We start from the raw sequence: 20,928 nt of genomic DNA, 5'->3' as shown, positions 1-20,928 counted from the left end.
CCGTCTGCTAACTTTAGGATTGGATTGTTCTTGTTTTTCTAGTTCTTTAAGGTGAAGTGTTCTTTAAGGTTGTTCACTTGCCATCTTTCCATTCTTCTGAAGTGAGCATTTAATGCAATAAATTTTCCCCTCAATACTGCTTTTGCAGTATCCCACAGGTTTTGGTATGATGTATCATTGTTTTCATTAGTTTCAATAAACTTTTTGATTTCCTGCTTGATTTCTTCTTGGACCCATATGTCATTAAGTAGAATGCTGTTTAATTTCCATGTGTTTGTATAGTTTCCAGAGTTTTGTTTGTTATTAATTTCTAGTTTTAATCCATTGTGGTCTGAGAAGATACATGGGATAATTCCAATTTTTTTGAATTTATTGAGACTTGATTTGTGACCTAATATGTGATCTATCCTGGAGAATGATCCATGTGCTGATGAGAAGAATGAATATTCTGAGGTTGTTGGGTGGAATGTTCTGTAGATATCTGCCAATTCCAATTGGTCTAGAGTCTTGTTTAGATCTTGTGTTTCTCTACTGATTCTTTGCCTAGATGATCTGTCTAATATTGACAGTGGAGTGTTCAGGTCCCCTGCTATTATGGTATTAGTGTCTATTTCCTTCTTTAGGTCTAATAGAGTTTGTTTTATAAATCTGGCTGCTCCAACATTGGGTGCGTACATATTTATGATTGTTATGTCTTCTTGATGGATCAGTCCTTTTATCATTAAGTAGTGTCCCTCATTGCCTCTTTTTATGGTTTTTAGTTTAAAGTCTATTTTGTCAGATATAAGAATAGCCACTCCAGCTCGTTTTTCTTTTCTGTTTGCATGGTAAATCTTTTTCCATCCTTTCACTCTTAGTCTGTGTGAATCTTTATGGGTGAAGTGGGTCTCTTGTAGGCAGCATATAGTTGGGTCCTGCTTTTTGATCCAGTCAGCCAGTCTGTGTCTTTTAATTGGGGAATTTAAGCCTTTAACATTAAGAGTTGTTATTGAAAGGTGTTGATTTATTCCTAGCATTTTATTGGTTGTTTGGTTGTCTTAGGTGTCTTTTGTTCCTTGCTTTCTGATTTACTGTTTGGTTTCTTTGTTTGTTGGTTCCTTAGGTTGTAGATAGTGTTTTTGTTAGCTTGTTTTCTCTTCATGAATGCCATTTTTATTGTACTATCGGGTTTAGATTTTTCTTAGGTTTTTATGGCAGTGGTAGTTATTTTTCAGGAACCAAACCCAGTACTCCCTTGAGGATTTCTTGTAAGGGTGGTCTTGTGGTAGTGAACTCCCGCAGTTTTTGTTTGTCTGAGAAATATACTATTTGCCCCTCATTTCGGAAGGATAGCCTTGCAGGGTAGAGTATTCTTGGCTGGCAATCTTTGTCTTTTAGTATTTTGAAAATATCATCCCATTCCTTTCTAGCTTTTAGGGTTTGTGATGAAAAGTCTGATGTTAACCTGATTGGGGCTCCCTTATAGGTGATTTGACGCTTCTCTCTTGCAGCTTTTAAGATTCTCTCTTTGTCTCTGAGTTTTGCCAATTTGACTATGACATGTCTTGGAGAAGGCCTTTTTGGGTTGAATACGTTTGGAGATCGTTGAGCTTCCTGGATCTGAAGATCTGTGATTTTTCCTATACCTGGGAAGTTTTCTGCCACTATTTTGTTGAATATGTTTTCAATGGAATCTCCATTTTCCTCCCCTTCTGGAATACCCATGACTCGGATATTTGAGCGCTTGAGGTTGTCTGATATCTCTCTCAGATTTTCTTCCATGTCCTTGATTCTTTTTTCTTTCTTTTTGTCTGCTTGTGTTATTTCAAACAGCCCATCTTCAAGTTCAGAGGTTCTCTCTTCAACTTCGACAAGCCTGCTGGTTAAACTCTCCGTTGTGTTTTTTATTTCGCTGAATAACTTCTTCAGTTCAGCAAGTTCTGCTACATTTTTTTTCAGGACATTGATTTCCTTGTATATTTCCTCTTTCAGATCCTGTATACTTTTCCTCATTTCATCATGATGTCTAGCTGAGTTTTCTTGTATCTCATTCAGTTTCCTTAGAATTATCACTCGAAATTCCTTGTCAGTTATTTCAAGGGCTTCTTGTTCTACAGGATCTAGAGTATGAGATTTATTAACTTTTGGTGGTGTACTTTCTTGATTTTTTGTATTTCTGGTGTCTTTTTTTTGGTGTTTATTCATTGTGGCAGGGGGTTTCACAGTCCACCGGTTTGAGACTAATGACTAACTAGGATGTTGCTGTGGTTGCCAATTTGGTATGGCTCCCGCTGTGACTGCTCAGTTGGCCACTAGTGTCTTGTGTGTGTGGTTGCCTCGGGTCTTGGGCTTCTCCGGGGATCCACCTTTCTGGTCAGCTTGTACTCTGCTGGGCTGGTGGATCACGTACCACAGGGTGTGTGATCTCTGTTGAGCTTTCACTTTCTGTACAGGACTTCTCCCCGTTCGGTGTGCTCTGGCCCAGGCTGTTAGATCGTGCAGTGGCGACCCCACCGGGTGTGTGGTTTCTGTCGAGTCTTCGCCTCCCTGGCCGCACGTCTCCCCCCTCTGTGCACACTGTGCTGGGCTGGGGTGTGTCTTCTGCACCCCTCGTCTATCAGCTGGGCCTTCAAGACCCTGCTCAGCACCGCCTCGCCCAGGAAGTCTACCAGGTTTCTGCTAGGCACAGATGACCGGTCTCTCTGGGTGCCTTTGTAGCACTGTGTAGATCTTTCTCGGGTCTTGTTCACCTTTGTATCCCCCCGGTATAAACCGAGTCTAGTGCCCGCCTGCAGCCTGCTCTCCGGCAGGTTCAAGTGGACCTGGGAACTCTCCTACCACACTATTCCCAACCAGAAATTCGTTAGGCTTTTTTCCAAACTGGTGGTCGCAGAGATGGTAACTGCCTCCCAGTAACAGGAAGTTTACCGGGCCGGAGTCCATGGTGTGGTGGAGTGACAATCGGCCCGCCCGTACTTCCTAGCCCTCCCAAAACTGGTCGGGACGCCCCACACCCCCAGCCCCGCCAAAGAACCGCGGAGGGAGTGGGAGAGGAGGCTGGTCCGCAGGGTCCGGAAAGCCCCGCGCCAGGCCAAGCAAATGGGCTCAGTGATGGCCGAGCAGGGCGGAGCTGCCCGCACCTGGGAAAATGGAGGCAGCACCGGGGCAGTGAGTGGCCTGGTGGTGCAGGCGGGAGCTGCGTGGGCATCCACCCCCCGAACAGGGCTGTGCCAGCGATCACTCACAGTGCTGTGCCAGGTCGGGCGCTCACTCTTTCTCTGGTTTGTTGCCTTCCGTGTTCTCGGCGCTGCCGCCTCGGGCTGTTCAGTCTCGGCGCCGCTCGGGCGCTCCCAGGAATCTTCTTTAATGCCGGCCTGAAACCTCGAATCCTGAATAGGGCAAGCTGGCCGCCTTCAGTGCGGCCCCAGCCTCCGGGATCCTGGCTGCATCCACAGCAGCCCTGGCGCCGTGTTCCCTGTTTCAAGACTCGGTTTTGCAGCTAAGAATCAGTTCTTTTCCTGCTCCACACTTCAAAGCTGTTGCCTGTAAATGAGGCAGCCTCTCCTGCCGGGGGCAAAGTGGCGTTGAGCCCCCACGACCGGCCAGCAGCAGCGGTCCTCCCTTAAGAGATGGCCAGAGGAAGGTCCACAAGCTTCCCGGCTGCCTGAGGCCCAGTGGCCACCTTTTCCACCTCAGCTACTCCGCGCCAGCCGCCGCAGCCGCCGCCATCTTGAAAAACCCGAGGATAGCTTTTTTGAAGTTAGGTTGAAGAATTAACTCAAAGTTGGTATCAAAATTGTTAAGTAGAGACTGTCTAGCAGCCCAGCAGGGCAGGATTCAACTTGCTGTCTTCAATGAGTAGGTGAGTGTGTCATTGGAGGGTGGCCCAGGTTAATGTTTTTAAGATACCAAAAGCACCCAAAAGACTTGTTCTCTCCACACCCAAGTTTATTTAAAAACAAAACAGCAATTTATTATCAAACACAAAATTTACATGATTACTGGAAGTGAAATGATATTATCTTTAGGTTTTTTTCCTGGACAAAGTTATTGAGAATGACTTTATTTTTTGTGTGCCCTTATTTTGCTGGTGTCCCATGCATGTGTGTGGTCTGCCTATTGAATAATTGACCTCTGTTCCCAGTCCTGAAGTGTTGAGTTAGCAGAGAAAATAAGGCCCAGATCATCTAGACTCATATATACTCATCACACAGAGATGGCTGTCTTAGTTTGTGTCCTCAAATGGCCATTTCTAGGATCATTTCCCACATAAATTACTTACATTCAAATCTTTATCTCAGGGTCAGCTCCTAGACATCTATTGGGCATATTGGGAAATACCTTCCAACTAAAAGAAAAATTATCATACCTTGTACTCCCATCACTAAGAGGCCTAGGACATGATGTATCACAGTAGGAAATACTGCCTATCTTTAATTACTGCGTGTCTTGGAAGGCTGCCAGTTTTGAGCAGTACCCAAAGAGGGGACTCTGAAGCAAGCTTAGAGTTTGGTATAAGTAGGCTTGCTGGTTGGACTATATGGCCCAGCAGATCCAGCGGTGCTAGAGGAATCTAGTAGATAAAAATTTTATGTAGATTCTCTGGCAAATTTAGATATAAAAGTTGTAGTGCAGTCTCCTAGGATTCTTGAACAAAGCCTTGATACTTATAGCACACACAGAATTATCACGTTTTTAAAAGTAGCTAAGTGACTGAGTTTGGGACACCAAGTTACTATATGACTGGAATTATGCACGAATTGGGTATTATCAGACCTACCAAATAATAAGACCCAAGCATGTCTGGAGGGCACAAGTTTACACAAGCAGATGGCCCACATTTTTATTTTTATGTTACCGATCCTTCTTGTACCAGCACCTATCCCTCACAACTGTCAAAAGAGGAAAAACCCTGGGACTGGTTCATGTTTAGATTGATTTCACATGTTGATGCAAGCTGAAAATGAACTCCTATTACTATTCAGGGTGTCCCTGAAAGACATCAATGAGGGGAAATCCTCCAAGAGGGCAGATTTTTGAGCGATATACTTGGTCATTAACTTTCTGAGGAGGGAGAAATGGCATAAGGTAAAAATATGTACTGACTCCTGGACAGTGGCCAATGACTTGGCTCATTGGTAAGGGGCCCAGATGGGGCAAGTTTGAAAGATGGAATACAAGAAAGTCTGCAGTACAGACATTTAAAAGGACCTATGGGAGAGGGCACAAAATGTGTGGATCTTTGTGTTTTACATCAACGCTCACTAGTGTAGAACGACTTATCCAGTGGAGGTCAGCCAAACTCTGTCCTTAGCTACCCCAGTACTTGCACAATGGACTCATTAATGGCATAGTCATAGGACCAGTAATGGAAGCTATACGTGAATCCAATAGCATTGAACTTCCCTTCACCAAGGTTATTCTAGCTACTGCTGATGTTTAATGCCTGACCTGTCAGCAGTAAATGCTGAGCTCTCAATATTTGTAATACGTGCTTCTGTCCCTATAACTTTGGTCTCTGCTGAATTACAGGTTCTGACCTGGTTAGATATGCTTTAACTGTGCAGTCTTAGTCTATGTAATGTATACCTGGGAGGTTGGATTAAATCATTGCTGCTGATCCTTTTGGAATATGGTTTAAGAAAGAGTTGAGTTAAACCTCAGCTACCAGTAAGGGCTATTGTTATACAATATTTTATATATATATATATATATATATATATATAAAATTAGTTGTTAAAAAATAGAATTTCTAATGACTGACTGTCTAAGCCCAAGAAGTTAAGTCAGAGCAAGTGCTTCTGTCTCTCCAGTTTTTGCTAGGGCAAAAAATGTCAGGTGGTGGTGCTGGGATGTAACAGATTCTTCTCCCCTATTATGGATTAGGGCATATTCCAGCAAATGCTGATTTATTTTTATAATATTTTCGATAAATAAAAGAATTTTGGATCAAATTTACAGGAATGGCAAGTAACTCTAAGTTTCAAAATCAGAATTATTGCAGTTATCAGATAATATTGGGTGTCTCTTAAAGGATAAAGTCACATTCTTTTTCCTGTTGCTCTTTATACAAGCACTGTTCAACAGGAAAATAATGCAAGTCACATATATAATTTAAAATTTTCTAGTAATCCTGTTAAAAATAGTAAAAATAAATAGGTGAAATTAACTTTAATATGTTTTATTTAACTCAATATATCAAAACATTATTTTAATGTGTAATAAATGTAAAAATTATTAGTGAGATCTTTTGCATTTTTTTCACACTAAGTATTTGAAATAAGTGCATATTTTACGCTTAACACATATCTCAATTTGGAGTAGTCTCATTTCAAGTGCTTGAAAACCACAGGTGGTCAGTGCTTACTAAACTGGTCAGCCTACATTTAGTTCTCTCTACAGACAGTCACATTTCCCCAGAGATTCTACAAATTTATTATTTTATTTTTGCTCAAAGGACATTGTCACTTGGAGTTTCATATCAGTAGCAATATATGTACCATTTGGTGACAGTGTATTCTAAAAAAAAATGGTGAAGTCCTCAAATTAACAAATATTTTATTTTTTGAGATTATAAGCAAAAGCTTTGGTAGGGAATGAAGATGCTCCAAATCTTGCCAAGAGTGAAAGAATCATGATATTTTTAGAAGATACAACAGCATCTTCATAGGTTCTGTTGTGACTCAGGTGTTTCTGAATTAATCTTTTCTTAAGGTCCTAAGTTATGCAGAAGAGAAACACTTTTCTTTTTCTTCTACTCATCTTAGGTTCATTGGCTGGGGTCCTGTAACTGACAAAACTGACAAAAGACAGGTTAACAAGAGAAAAGCAAATAAAAGTTCATTAACATGTGCATTGTGCAAACACATGGGAGTATTCAGTGGTGAGTAACTCAAAAACGCGGTTAGAACTTGGACTTACATATATAACTTTTTAACAAAGAACAATAAATTTGTAGAAAAGTGACAAGACAAAGAGAACAGACTTTGAACTTGTAGGGGTGGCAAATTGTAGGGAAGCAAATACACGAGGAGACTAATGGTAGATAGCAATTAGTCGGTAAGAATTCTTAGGTAGATTCCTCTGGTGCCTTCTCTGGGCTGATAAGGGTCTAGAGTTGTCTCCTGTGATTAATTCCTGTCTTACCTGGTATAGAACAAGGAAGGGGGCGGTCACTTTTACAAATTTATGTTTTGCTTTTAGGCAAGTGAGGGAAGGAAGACAGCTTTTCTTCTATCTACTTTTCAATTGCCTTCAGTTCAAAATAACACTTATGCCAAAGTGGCATATTTTGGGGTGGCATCTTCTACTATCCTTCAGTTTCTATCCTATAAGTTCTTCAATCAGGCTTTTAGAAGCATAACCACTGTGTTTTAAAGGGGGTACTTTAGTCAAGGAATTTAACTAGTGTATATGTAGGTGCTCAGTAAAATATTATTGAAAGGAATTGAATGGACTTAAAGTTAATCATTCTGGGTGTTAGCTGTCTATGCTGGTTGTGGCAAAGGCTTGAGGATTTAAAATATATCTGTTTTCTCAAAAGACTGTCTTTAGAGATTAAGTTATAATGGATATGAAACAAATAAAATGTGGATTTTATTGCATCAAAATTTGCCACCATTAATCTTTGAAAAAATAAATTAGAATCTCCTGAGAAAGTTAAGTATTTTTGATGACCTCTAGTTGTCACTTTATAACTCAAGAATTGTTAAGAGTACAGTTTACATTTCAGTGTCATCTTCATTTCATTTTGCTATTATTTCTCTTGACCTTTTTGCAAGCAGGGAAAGCATTCTTTGTTACTCCTAGTGTTTAGATTTTAAATTCATGTTTTTCTAAGTGAATGAACAAACGCTAATTTTGCTCTTCATTGTTTTAATTCTTAGGTCTCCTTTCTTTTTGCTGATATTATCTGGGATGACAACAGATGTTCCCGAGTAGGTTGCGTCTGAGTCATGCTAATCTTATAACGTCAGTTCATTACTATCTACTCTTAGCAACTACAGTAGATTTTTAGATACCTGCCTTCATGTTCATAGAAACATATTTTCTTTTTCTTTTTTCTTTTTCCCAATTGAACTTTTGCTCTCTTTATATACCACTCTAGATTCCTCTCAAACCTTTTCTATTCTCCTTAATTAAAACATCATGATGAAGCATAATGATCTAATATATGTGTATATAAAATTACAGCCTGGTCCACAGATAAAGTTTCAGTTTCATCTCACTTACTTTGAATTCCTCATGTTTACAATTAAAATTAAAACCCAATATATCTCATATATAACAAAGAAGAAAAATAATCCAACTTAATAGTCTCAAAAATATCCACATCAAAATCAGCATGGTTAAAGCCTATTAAATTTTAAAGACCTGACAGGCTTAAACTTTTTTCCCTCTTCCTCAGACTGTATAACTTAATGTGTTCTCTGTGAAGAAAGTAAATGACACATGCAATCTACCCTAAATGCGGAACTTAAAGATTTTATTTACTTATTTTTCCAACAGGGCAAATATAGAATACACGGGCAGATCTCTAGCATTTTGTTGCTACTTTACTTGCTGGGGGAGGTGACTGCCGCTTTTGAAATACTTTTCAGGGAGTTTTCAGACTTGAGGATCATGAAATATGGCATTTAGGAAATACTATTATAGTCTAAGGGAGTGGAAAGAGTAGAAACAAACCTAAACAAGAAATAAACAGATTGTCATAGTGTAAGTATCAAGTGGTGTGGCCAACTCTCAATTATCCATGGTATTGGGAGCCAGAGATACATGGATAATTGACATCTACCCACAGTCCAAAAGCCTCAGTTTAATGAACAGTTTCCAGATCTTCTTCTACAAGACACACTAACAAGGAGCAGAATAGACTGGTTTGTGTTCCAGCAGATTTTATTTCTCCTGCCCAACTTTGGGTGGGGTTCCTAATGAGCAATGTGTTGTCCAAAAGGCCATGAGCCAGAGAGAAAATGAGGGGAAATCAGTGGCTAGTGGAATCCACAATTGGATAATAAGTCTCAGAATAATATGGAGTTGACTATATGTCAATTAAGAAGAAAGAAACAAATAATATCCCTTGCGATTCCTTGATTGTTAAAAAAGTTTGTTCTCTCCTCAGAACTTTTTTTTTTATTATAGAAACATGTATTCTGTGTACCCCAAAGAGGTGAAAACTAGAAATAGATTTTATATAGCATTGTGCTTAATTGGAATAGGAGCTTACTTTTTGGAGTTAGCTGCATTTGGGTTCTGCACCTTCCTGTGTTAACAGCCCACATCATGGCTGGTTTGGTTTGATTTTGATACCCCAGCATCACCGCAATGAGAGTAAGTGATGCAATTTACTACGAAGGGATTCCCTACTGGGAAGCAACTGGCGCCTGAAAGCCTTTTCCATGCATGTATAACGGCAGTTAAACATTGTTTTTGCCTCAAAACAGGGTGAAATTCCAAAATACCACAGAGAGGGAAAGAGATGTTTTGCATTTAAGGATAAGGGCAGTACTGCATAATCTATGTTCATGAAAATAAACATTTTTCCCATTTGAACAACTGCTCCATAATTAAATGTAAATGCCCCATTCCCACATAATATATTCATGCTTGAATACACCAGTAATATCTCCATGGAACTCCCTGACATGTCTTCCTTTTCTGTCTTAAACTGGATGAGGAACTATGAAAATATTCTTGAAACAGTCATGTAATCATCTCAGGTCTTTGGCCTACAGCCTGATAGAAGCTAGTCCATGTTTGAATGAACTGAGACTCTAAGCAAGTAAGAGACATAGGCGTTTCTGACATGGAAAAGTAAAATCTGAGTATAAAAACTGCTTCACAGTTGTTCAATGTGTAATCAATATACCACAGACTTGAGTGGAAGGATTACAAAAAACTTGAATAAATGGCTATTTTTTTAGGTTTATAAGTATACACACACACACGCACACACACACACACACACACACACACACACACACACACACACACACACACACGCTCCTATATATCTCCATTAAACACTGGCTATCTTGTTAAAAGATGAACCATGGGAATGATGCTATGGTTATGAAAGATGTTTTATTTTTGTGAAATTTTAATAGAATGCAAACTGTCTTCAATAAAAATGCCTGATTAATCCCTATGTTTCTGCTCCATTGACTGTTCTTTGAAAAGATAATAATTTCATGTGTAATTGGAAAAATGGACAGTGAATTTATAAATAACCAAATTAAGTATGAAAGTAATATTTTTTTTCTTCAAAGGCCACCCTTGCCAAAGGATCATATATATAGCAATACTCTAAAGAGTGGAACATTTCATATTATACATGGTTATTGACAAAGTAAAGCAGAAATAAAGTTTTTAAATGGACACATTTTACTTTTTTGACTACGATCTATGGCATTATGGTGATAGTGTAGAAATCTATGGGAAGTAGATTGACTATGTAGGATGGAAAGGGGTGAAGTAGAGATAGAAATTATAGACTGCTCTTTCAGCAAATTTATGACTTTTTTTTGGATGAAATATCCAGAGTTCTTTTTAAGTTGGGAAAAAGTTGTGCCTTTCTTTTTTTTAAAAAAAATTTAGGTAAGTGGCTGGCACAAAAGGATAGATTGAGAATAGCAGAAATGAAGGCAATTGCCTAAGGAGGACTATCTGAGAGAATATGGTAAAAAACGAGATTCAAAGCAAAGGAGGAGAAAAGCAAGGATGAACAAATGACACTGCAGAGTCGATTAAAGATTGGGAGCAGGGGATTTTGCATTTGAAGATCTTGATGAGGTAGAAAACATACCGTCTGAGAAAATGAGCAGGACACACATAGGGAAAGGGCATTAGTATGGAACACTCATTACAGAGCCACCTAACCAGAGACAAAGACAAAGATTGGCATCTATTAAAAAACATGTGGTGGCAATTAACAATAATTGTATGTCTAAAGCTTGGCCTTAGAGGTAAGTAGTTGGATTGATTTATGGCAGGAACCTTGTCGATAGATGTGGCAGGACAAAGGATGAGAAAAAGTGAGGAAGCTAATAATAAAGTCTGTAAGATTCAGAGAGAGATAAATGGAGGAAGACAACAGGAAGGATTCAAAGGGCTGAGTAAAGTTCAAGTGGATTTAGTGGGAGTGAAACTACAGAAAGGATGGAGATTTTGTTCTGAGTGGAATAGTGAAATTTAAGATTTCAGCGGAGGAACTGGGTGATGACAAGGGCCAGTCTACAGCCACGATGGTGAGTTCCACATTCTGTCCACATACATGTGGAAAAGATCAGGAAGGAGGAGCTGTACACTGTCTGCTTCCTTAAAGGCATCGTGGTACAGCACACTGGACAAGGGCTAGAGAGACCACATGGGTCCTGGCTGTGCTGTGACATGATTCTGTCTTCTCTTTGATTAATTGGGTGTGAAAATATCTGTTATACTCCTATTTCATGTATGCAATGGAGGATAAATTACATATGTGCAAGTTCTTTGAAAGCTGTAAAGCACTATGCACATTTTGAGTATTGCTAAAGAACAATTTTTTAAACGTAAAACTGATCTCAGTATGAGTTGGGCAGTTAGGAAATTTTCTCACAACTAAAATAAAGATCTTAATTGTTGGAATTTAATTATTATCAAAGTCTGAAACCCTGCCATGAAAGTCCTTTGCCTGAGCCCTGGTTCCCAACTACCCATGGCCTCCAAGAGATGGCTAAAGGTTTCTTGGAAATTAAAAGGATCACCTAGACTTAAAATCCCACTACCTTTTCACCTGACCCAGAATATTGCCACTGTCTGGAAATTCTTGTTTTCACAACCCAGTTGCAAGACTAGGCCCTGATAATAAAGATTCTGTCTTGAATTAACCCCATTTGCTGTGATACGTTGGTCACTTTTATTTGGGCTTTTGACTCTCTTCCCTCAAATCAGTCTCACAGTCTAGTTTCCAAAACTCTGGTCCCACTCTCTTCTTTCCATATGGTCTGATGTGGAGGTTTGAGCAAGCCTTGTTGGGATCCTACATGGTTATGGCATTAGAAAATGGTTGAAATGGTAAAAAACAAAACAAAAAAATCACTTTTGTTTAGCAGAAGAGTAATAATTGAAGTCACAAAAAAATTTTTTTGTGTCTTCTTCAAAGTATTCATTTCAAAACTCTCAGGTATAATTTATTTTATCTGATGTTTAGGTTGACACAGGTATTGCTTGATGTAGCACTAATTTGCAATGGATGGAATATTGCAACATTAGTTGTCTTAAAGTATATTTTCCAAGGAAGCAAAATAAAAATTTGTTATGTGAACAAATTTGGGATGAAGTTATAAAGAGTTTTAACCTTCTACAAATGCCAGTGAAAACAAGATTTGCTTTCTCTGACTTATTCTGCCTTAGAGGCAATTTTACATTCATTTGCAAATGTTACTCCAGAATAAAACAATTAGTTTTGGTAAAACACATATAGAGATTGATGTGCTGATATTCCATCTCCCTCCTTCAAGGCTCCCATTTCCCCTCCCTAACTTACACACACAGAAACAATCAATAGATTTCAGCTGGCTATCTGTACTGAAATAGTTCAGAAAAATACAGTCTCAACTCAAAAACCTTTCAAATGATCAATTTGGGGCAATTGTAAGTTGCTCACAATGAAGCTCAAAAAAAAAAAAATGTATAAGAAAAAAGGCTCAGCCAAGTTTTATGCTGATGAAGAGAAGTTTAAATATCTCTTGGACCTGAATCTAACATTAGCAACATCACAGTTATTAATTGTAAAACCTACAGATCTAAACTTTACCTCACTGTCCTTTACCTCACTGTCAGCAAAGAATGTGTTTGCTGCAGTATATTAGGCTTTTCTCTGACAAGTTTAAGACACCATAATGAAGCAGTTGCATGGGACAGACAGATAAAGTAATCCATCAGATAAATCAATTCTTTATCCTATTCATGCTTGTATTCGAATGCTAAGTCCATGAAGGGAATGGGGTAGGAAGAGATTTCTTTGTTATAGTGTTCTAGACAGTTTTCTGCTTTTTTATGGTCCAAGTCTTTGTATACATTGTATAAAGTATGATCAATCGTAGGAAAAAGTTTTATAAACTATGAAGTGCTTTGCAAATATAAGTTGGGAGTAAAAAGCGATAATTAAAGCAGATTCCTGGGTACTTATATTCAGTTCTGCTATGGATTGAATTGTGCTCCCCCAAATTCATGTGTTGAAGCCCTAACCCCCAATGTGACTATATTTGGAGATGAGACCTGTGAGAAAGTGATAAAAGTTAAGTGAGGTCATAAGGGTGGGGCCTTAGATGGGGCTTGTGCCTTGTAAAAAGAGAAAGAAAACACCAGAGCTCTTTCTTTTTCCACACAAACCAAGGAAAGGCCAGGTGAGCACACAGTGAGAAGGTGGTTGTCTGAAAGCCAGGAAGAGAGCCCTCATCAGTAGTCAAATTTGCTGAAACCTTGTTCTTGGACTCTTAGCCTCCAGAACTATGAGAAAACAAAAATTTATGTTGTTGCAGCTACCCCATTTATGGTAATTTGTTATGGCAGCCTGAGCTGATTGTTACAAGTTCATTTAGTAAACATTTATTGAGCATCTACAGTGTTCTAAGAACTGTTTAGGATAGTGGTCAGCAAACTAAAGCTCATGGGTCAAAATTTTATTGAGACACTGCCACACCCATTCCTTTACACTTTGTCCATGGCTGCTTTCATACGACAATAGCACAGCTGAGTAATTACAGCAAAGGTTGTATGGAATTGGCAGAACTGACTGAAAAGGCAGAAAGGAGGCACTGAAAGAACATGAAAGTGATAACTTCAAGAAGTAGTCACCACCCTTGGGGATGGGGATTCCAAGGGAAAGAATTTGTTGTTATCAGATGCTAGAAGCTTAGAACTCAAGAACTCCAGAACCCTAGCAGCCAAATATCAGAGAAAAGGGTGGTGCCCAGCTGCTGTTGCCACCCTTGCAAAGAAAGGACCTTGTGAAATTGGGACTCAGACCTTTAAGGAAAAGGTGCTACCTAGCTGATGCTGGCACATGTAAGATGGTGTGATAAGGCTGATTCCAGGACTGTGACTAGAACTAAGTGTTACTGAAACCAACTTCTGCTGCTAGTGGTGAAGCATAGTTCCTGGAGTGGGATTGGCAGGAAGAGCAAGCAAAGAGAAAGGAGCAAGTCCATTCTCTTCTCTTCTAGACTTCCAGTCTTGCTCTAGTGTCTATACTTGTAGAACTTAACAGAAAGGCAACTGGCAAAGGACAAATATAGTTTGGTGAGCAGCAGTCTCAGCATTACAAAACAGGGCATGTAAGAGTGGAGCTTACCAACTGACCGTAGTTCACCTGTTTGGCTACTTAACGTCCACACATACCCTTCTACACATATTTGAACTTCCATAAGCGACAGTGATAATCTTAATGCCCTAGCTTAAGAAAATGCAAAAAACTGGTAAAAAGAGAGATTCTCTCTTCCTCTACCTCTAAATTGAGGAGGCTCAATGTCCCCAAAATTAGAGCATACATCTCAGGAAAAAGTCATGGTATCCATCACTGCATGATGTTAATTACTCCACAATTTAGTCCTATTTGAATAATTTGCAATCAAAGCCTAGTTTGAAAGTTAATGAGCAACAATAATTCTTATGTAAGATAATAAGAACTTATTCTTATGTAAGATAATAAGAAAGGAGAAAAAAGGAAAAAATAGCTACTGTAACTCTAAGTGGTTACAAGGCCATAGTTGGTATTTATTTTGTCCCTCTTACACTACACTCACCATCCTTTCTTTGCTGTCAACCCATACCTCTGATAGTCAATTTTCTTTACCTTGAGGAGTGACCCAAATCTTTACTAATGAAGTGTCTGAATTCTCAGTAGTCTAGTCTTTTATTTATTTATTTTTCTGTTTGTTAACTGTAGTTTTTTATTAACTTTTTCTATTGAACATGAAACTTCTAACAGGTGTCCTAGAGAATCCTCTATGTTCTGAAAATGATCTTCCCTGTTCCCATTGTACAGCAGTCACCTAATTTTCTTTTGATGATCAGAATGTACCATCCCAGCAAGTAAAGTAGTCCTCATCTTTGCCTGTTGCTTCAGTGGCATGAGGAACCCAAAATGACTGGTAGAAGCCTCAACTTTCAATTCAATGAAACCAAAGTTGCTTCTCCGAGTAGAATCATTTCTGTCTTGGAAACTAGGACTTCCAAACTAGCAGAGCTCAAAATTGCTGAGTCCAGAAATAAAATTCTGCTAATGAGTTTTTTGTGTAGTGCTAATAGGAGGCACTCTCACTTCTTCCCCTTGATTCTCAGAGACATGTATTCTAACTATGCGAGAAACAACTGACTCAAATATATACGGCATTCTGTAAGACAGAACCCATTCCTTTCAGGGTTTTGTCTGCAACTGGTGCCATAACTCAGGTGTCAGTTGGCTCTTCTACCATTCTGTCAGGCAAGATGCTTTGGTTCATGAAGTACTATTAAGACCAATGAATTCATGGGTCGTACTACCTTTGGTGTTAAATGAGACCACAGTCAGTAGCAGTGTTGTATAGAGTACCATGATGATGAATAAGGCGTTTCATATGTTTAATGATATGAGTGCTGGCAGATGTATTACAGATGAGGGAGGCAAGTCCATATCTAGAACTAGTGCAAAGAAATCACATGCTCTTTTTGATGGAAAGGTTCTAGTGTATAAACCTGCCACCAGGTGGCTGACTGATTCCCCCAGGTAAGAGTGCCATCTTGGGGGCTCAACATTTGTATCTGCTGATGACAAGGTAAATACTGAAAATCAGTAGCCTGAACAATCTTACTGACTAAAAGTATATTTTGTTGAGACCATTTATAGCTTCCATTCCTGTCACTGTGGCTCCATGTATATGGACCTTTTGAGCAAGCACTTGGATATTTGGCTACAGAGTCTGAATGACACCTGTAAGACATGTTATCTATCTACCTGATTTTGGAAACCTCCTCTGCATTTGATGCTCTTTGGTGAGCATTCACATGGGACACAAACAACTTCACTCTCTGGTCCATTCTTAGAGGTCCTTCCAGCTACTCCTCTAGATCTTCTTGTCATCAGTCTTCCAGTTTGTTTTTTAAAATTCCCTGATCATTCAGCTGAAGAGTTAGCTACTGACCACAAGTCACTTTAGATGTGTACGTCTGCATTTCTCGGTCTGGACAAAGTGGAAAATCAGGTGAGCTGCATGAGCTGCTGCACACTGGGAGGATTACCTCACCACTTTCATCCGGTGTCACTGCTGAATGGGTGTGTAATTGTAGCTCCTCTTCCAGGTTGGGAAAACATATTATGCATTGGTAAAGCAGGATTGTTTCTTCCTCATTCAAATGATCAAAAGTAATTCCCCATTAAGTCCTGAGTGTGGGTTAGGGGAGAGGTGACATGGAATGTGAGCCACCTGTTCATGTAACTTTCTTCTGCCATCTGGATCTTTATTAGCCTGGTCTCTTATATATGTGTTATATTTCAAGGGTAACTTAAAGCACTTGGTCACTCGGGAAAAAGACTTAAAGAATTTAACTTTTCTCTCTCTGTGAATGAAATGGCTAAATGGCCACAGATGGGAGTTGTGCAGCCAGGGAAACACCCAGTGCATATGGCAATTACACAGCATGCCTGCATACCCTACTTCTTCTCCATTCTTTGCTCACTGCTGATGTCACTCATTGATCATGGCTCTCTTTCTGAGCCTGAGTATTGTCTCAGTATTCTTAACACAGGCCTTGAACATGCCAATCATTTGATGAGAATTTAAATCTATTTGCTCTTTCCTAAAATTTCTGCATGTGAATCACTTAGATGTGTGTGAAAAATTCATATTTCCTGAGCCCACACCAGAATAAGAATGTTGAATAAGAATGGCTGGGCTTAGACATTTGTTGTTTAATAGGTATTATATAAGATGGCCTTAATTTCCCTCTCAGCCTGATTAAAGATTAGGTTTCTTTTTGACTCTAGGCCTTGACCTCCCTTTTCTTAGGGCATTTATTTTAGAAAATTTTTTATTGTAAATTCTTTCTCTTCCCCTTTGAGATATAAATATGCTTCCAGCTTCTTGTCAGTTTTAAAACCCAAGGATATCTTTCTCAAAGAAGATATATATGGCCAACAGATAAGTGAAGAGGTGTTCAACAAATCCAATTACCAGGGAAATGTGAATTAAAACTTCCATGAGATGCTAAGTCATACCTACTAGGATTGCTGTGATCAAAAAGACAAGAGGTAACAAGTATTGGCGAGGGTGAGGAGAAAAGGGAACTCTTGTACACTGTGGGCAGGAATGTAGATTGGTGCAGCCATTATGGAAAACAATGTAGAGGTTCCTAAAGGAATTAAAAATAAAACTACCATATGACTCAGCAATCCCACTTTTGGGTATATATCCAAAGAAAATTACTTCACTACCTGGTAAATGTATCTGCACTCCCATGTTCATTCCAGCATTATTCACAATAGACAAGATATGGAAACAACCTAAGTGTTCATTGATGGAAAAATGGACAAATTATATATATATATGTATAAATATATATATATTTATTTATATAAAATATAACATATATATTCTATATTATAGATATGCAATGAAGTATTTTCAGACTTAAAAAAGAGGGAGATCTTGTCATCTCCTACACCTGGGTGAACCTGCAGGACATTATGCTAAGTGCAATAAGCCATACTTGGAAAGAAAAAATATTATGTAATCCCATTTAAATGTGGAATCTAAGAAAAGTCATATATACAGAGGTAGAGAATAATACAGTGGTTAGCAGGGATGGGGTGGGGGGAAGAAATGGGAGATGTAGGTCAAAGGATACAAAATAGAATATACGTAGGATGAACAAGTGTAGATATATAGCGTACAATATAAGGACTTTAGTTAACAGTAGCATATTGTATTCGAGATTTTTGCTAAACAAGTAGGTTGTAGCTGCTCTTCTGCCACCAAAAAACAGGGTAACAATGTGCGATGCTGCATATTAATTTGCTTCACTATAGCACCCATTTTACTCTACATAAGTCTCATAATATCATATTATATACTTTAAATATAGACAATAAAATTTATTAAAAAATAAAAAGGACCGGGGGCCATCTTTTGAAATTTAATCATTAAAAGAGTGCCCTTCTCTCCCAGCTTCTATGGGTGGGTAAGAGCCTAACTTCAGTAAGTACCAATTAGCAAACACAGATGCCTAATCATACTGACCAAGTTCCAGTTAGAGTCATTCATTTCTTTTCCACTAGCTCACTCCAGCACTTGAAAACTCTCCTGCCTTTTGTTTCAGCAGATTGAGTTTAATCTCTCTCCTCTATTGCAACAGTCTTGAATAAAGTCTTCTTTGACTGTTTAACCTGTTTGCTGCAATTTTTCTTTGACAGTTTCACAGATGTTTTTCATTAATATTCAATACAAGAAACATCTCTTTAAATACTGAAGGGTAACTTCTAGGGAATTCAGTAATCATACAAATAAACCAAAAAATCCCCCAAACACATTACTGTTTCTGACCCATTATCAGTAGGGCTTTATCTTCAAAATGGCTTTTTCAAAGTGATGATTTTGACTAGGCAAAAACTGTTATTTAGTAAATCTGATAACAGATTGCCCATATTTGTGATATCCCTAGGTAGGGCAAGTAGTGCAGTCTGTGGCAATGACTCAGAATAATGCTAAATAAACACATAAGTGAAATATTAGACTGGTTTAGAGAAAAACCGGAGTAAATTACCAGCTCTCAAACTTGTCTTATTATCTCAGTAGCCCAATTCCTCTTCAATCCGAAGACTACTCCTATCAGAGCATAGAAGTACTCTGCTATGTGGGAGCTGCTATATCCAATATAAAGGATCTCAGCCCTTCTCCTATAGATGAAGAAGTGGTAGGCATCACCCTGCATGCTCAGGGGCTTCAGTAGGATATGGCAGAATAACAACGTTAAATGGCTGTCTCAAGCTGTGTTGAGTTGCTTTTCATTAATGTGAACTAGAGCCAAAAAGGAGAGTGATGTTCTATAGGCCATTCAGTTTCTTTGTCTGGGCTTTAGTTTGTTTATCTGTAAAATAAAGGAGGCTTAACTCACTTTGTAAATATTTGTGTTTATTTTGACTCCTTATTCTCTAGTCGCCTCCCTCTGTGAAAGTCAATGGTTCAATGATTCTATGAGTCTGTGAACAGGACTGGGTTTCTAATGTGGTTCAATATTCACATAATCTAAGAATCCAAAAAACTTTAGTTTGGCAAGAATTATTGTGTAAGATGAGCATTTCCACTATTTTACCTACTTTTTCTTCCTCATGTACTGGTCATATTGTTTTTAGGTGATTAAATCAGGTACATCATTTAGATTGTAATAATTAGGGATATTAAATTGGTGATGGCTATTGAACAACTTGAGGGTGGAAGAAAAATGTCTTTGTTATGTGGTTTGTTTTTGTCCTATTATAAATAGGAATATTAATGCTGCTATTCTGTTTTGCTGCAACAGAAATTACTTGGAATTATATTTACTTGTTATTTGGACTCAAAGATTTTTTGTAATGAATGTCAGTGTTCATGACTATCAGTATTTTCTGCATATAAGTATAACTAAACTAACTATAATTTCAGGGGCACTTTTTTTTCCTTTTATCTGTTTATCCAATAATGCCATAAATATTGACTGAATGACTACTAGGTAGCATGTACTAAGAGCACCGAGGATACAAAAATTGAAAAGGTGCAGCAAAGAACTGCAATGTAGAGAGGTAAGTAGTAATGGAGCTAACTGCTGAGTATCAAAGGAGCACCCAGGACGAAGTTATGACTTCATGGAGGGAGGTCGGTTTTATCAGGAAAAGCTTCAAAGAGGATGCGATATTTGACCTGAGTCTTGTACAAAGTGTGGGGATTTGCTACATGAACAAAATGGAAAAGAGGAGAACAGAGGATAAAAACATTTAGAAGAAGGAATTTGGGAGAAATGATTTTCTAACCCAAAACCCAGAAGACTTTTGTGCCAATTTCTTTATCTGCATTTCCAATAGGAAGTCACTAACTTTGACCTTAAAATGAAATTCAGTGTGATGCTGATGAAATGATAACTGGGCCATTACTAAGATTCATGAACATTTTCCCACGGAAAATCCTCATAAAGTCTGTTGTTTCTCACAGATTCACAAGCCTGTAAAGCAAAAGGCCTATAAAGAGAAACATTTGTGCTCATGAATTTAAAATCTTCTACCCTCTGCTGTGATTATAGCAGGTTGACTTGAACCTCTATACAGTAAGGGACTGTAAATACTACCAAAGTAGTCCTCCCTTTTTTGTCAGGGAGTTATGCCTATTTGGATTTCTTTTATTTCCTCCAGATTATATTGGAGTCACAGTTAATTAATTTGGGAGTAAGTTTTTCCTTTTAATTTGCAGGATAATAGAAGAAGCAATTTGACCAACTAAAACTTAAAAAGGAGCAACTTTTCAGTGTGGGTTAATTTTTTTTTTTTTCAGTTGTCTTGTTTTCTCTTTTAGTCTATAACTTTAATATTTCCTCATTAAATACTGTTTTATAGCTTTTTAGCCAATATTACCAACTCAGTGCCCTTTGACATATAATAATTAATTATTATATTTAATTAAAATATAAACAAAACAAAAGTATTTTAAAAACGTAGGATATGATACATTTATTTGCTTACAATCATCAAAACTTTTCTAAGAATATGTAAAACATGCTCTCTGGTGACATGAGAAACCTAAATGAAATGATACTGTTTAGATGACTGTTCCATTTCTAGTAAGTTGGATAAGTTTTAGGTCTTAAATTAATCTTCTTTGAGACTGATAAAAATTAGAAACACTCTTTTTATCATAATTATTTTGGGACATGTGAAAAGATTTTTTTTAAAGATATTTTCTTTAATTG

This window comes from Cynocephalus volans, chromosome 9 (genome assembly GCF_027409185.1).
Source record: "Cynocephalus volans isolate mCynVol1 chromosome 9, mCynVol1.pri, whole genome shotgun sequence".
Lineage (NCBI taxonomy): Eukaryota > Metazoa > Chordata > Mammalia > Dermoptera > Cynocephalidae > Cynocephalus > Cynocephalus volans.
This window is presented reverse-complemented; position numbering follows the sequence as displayed.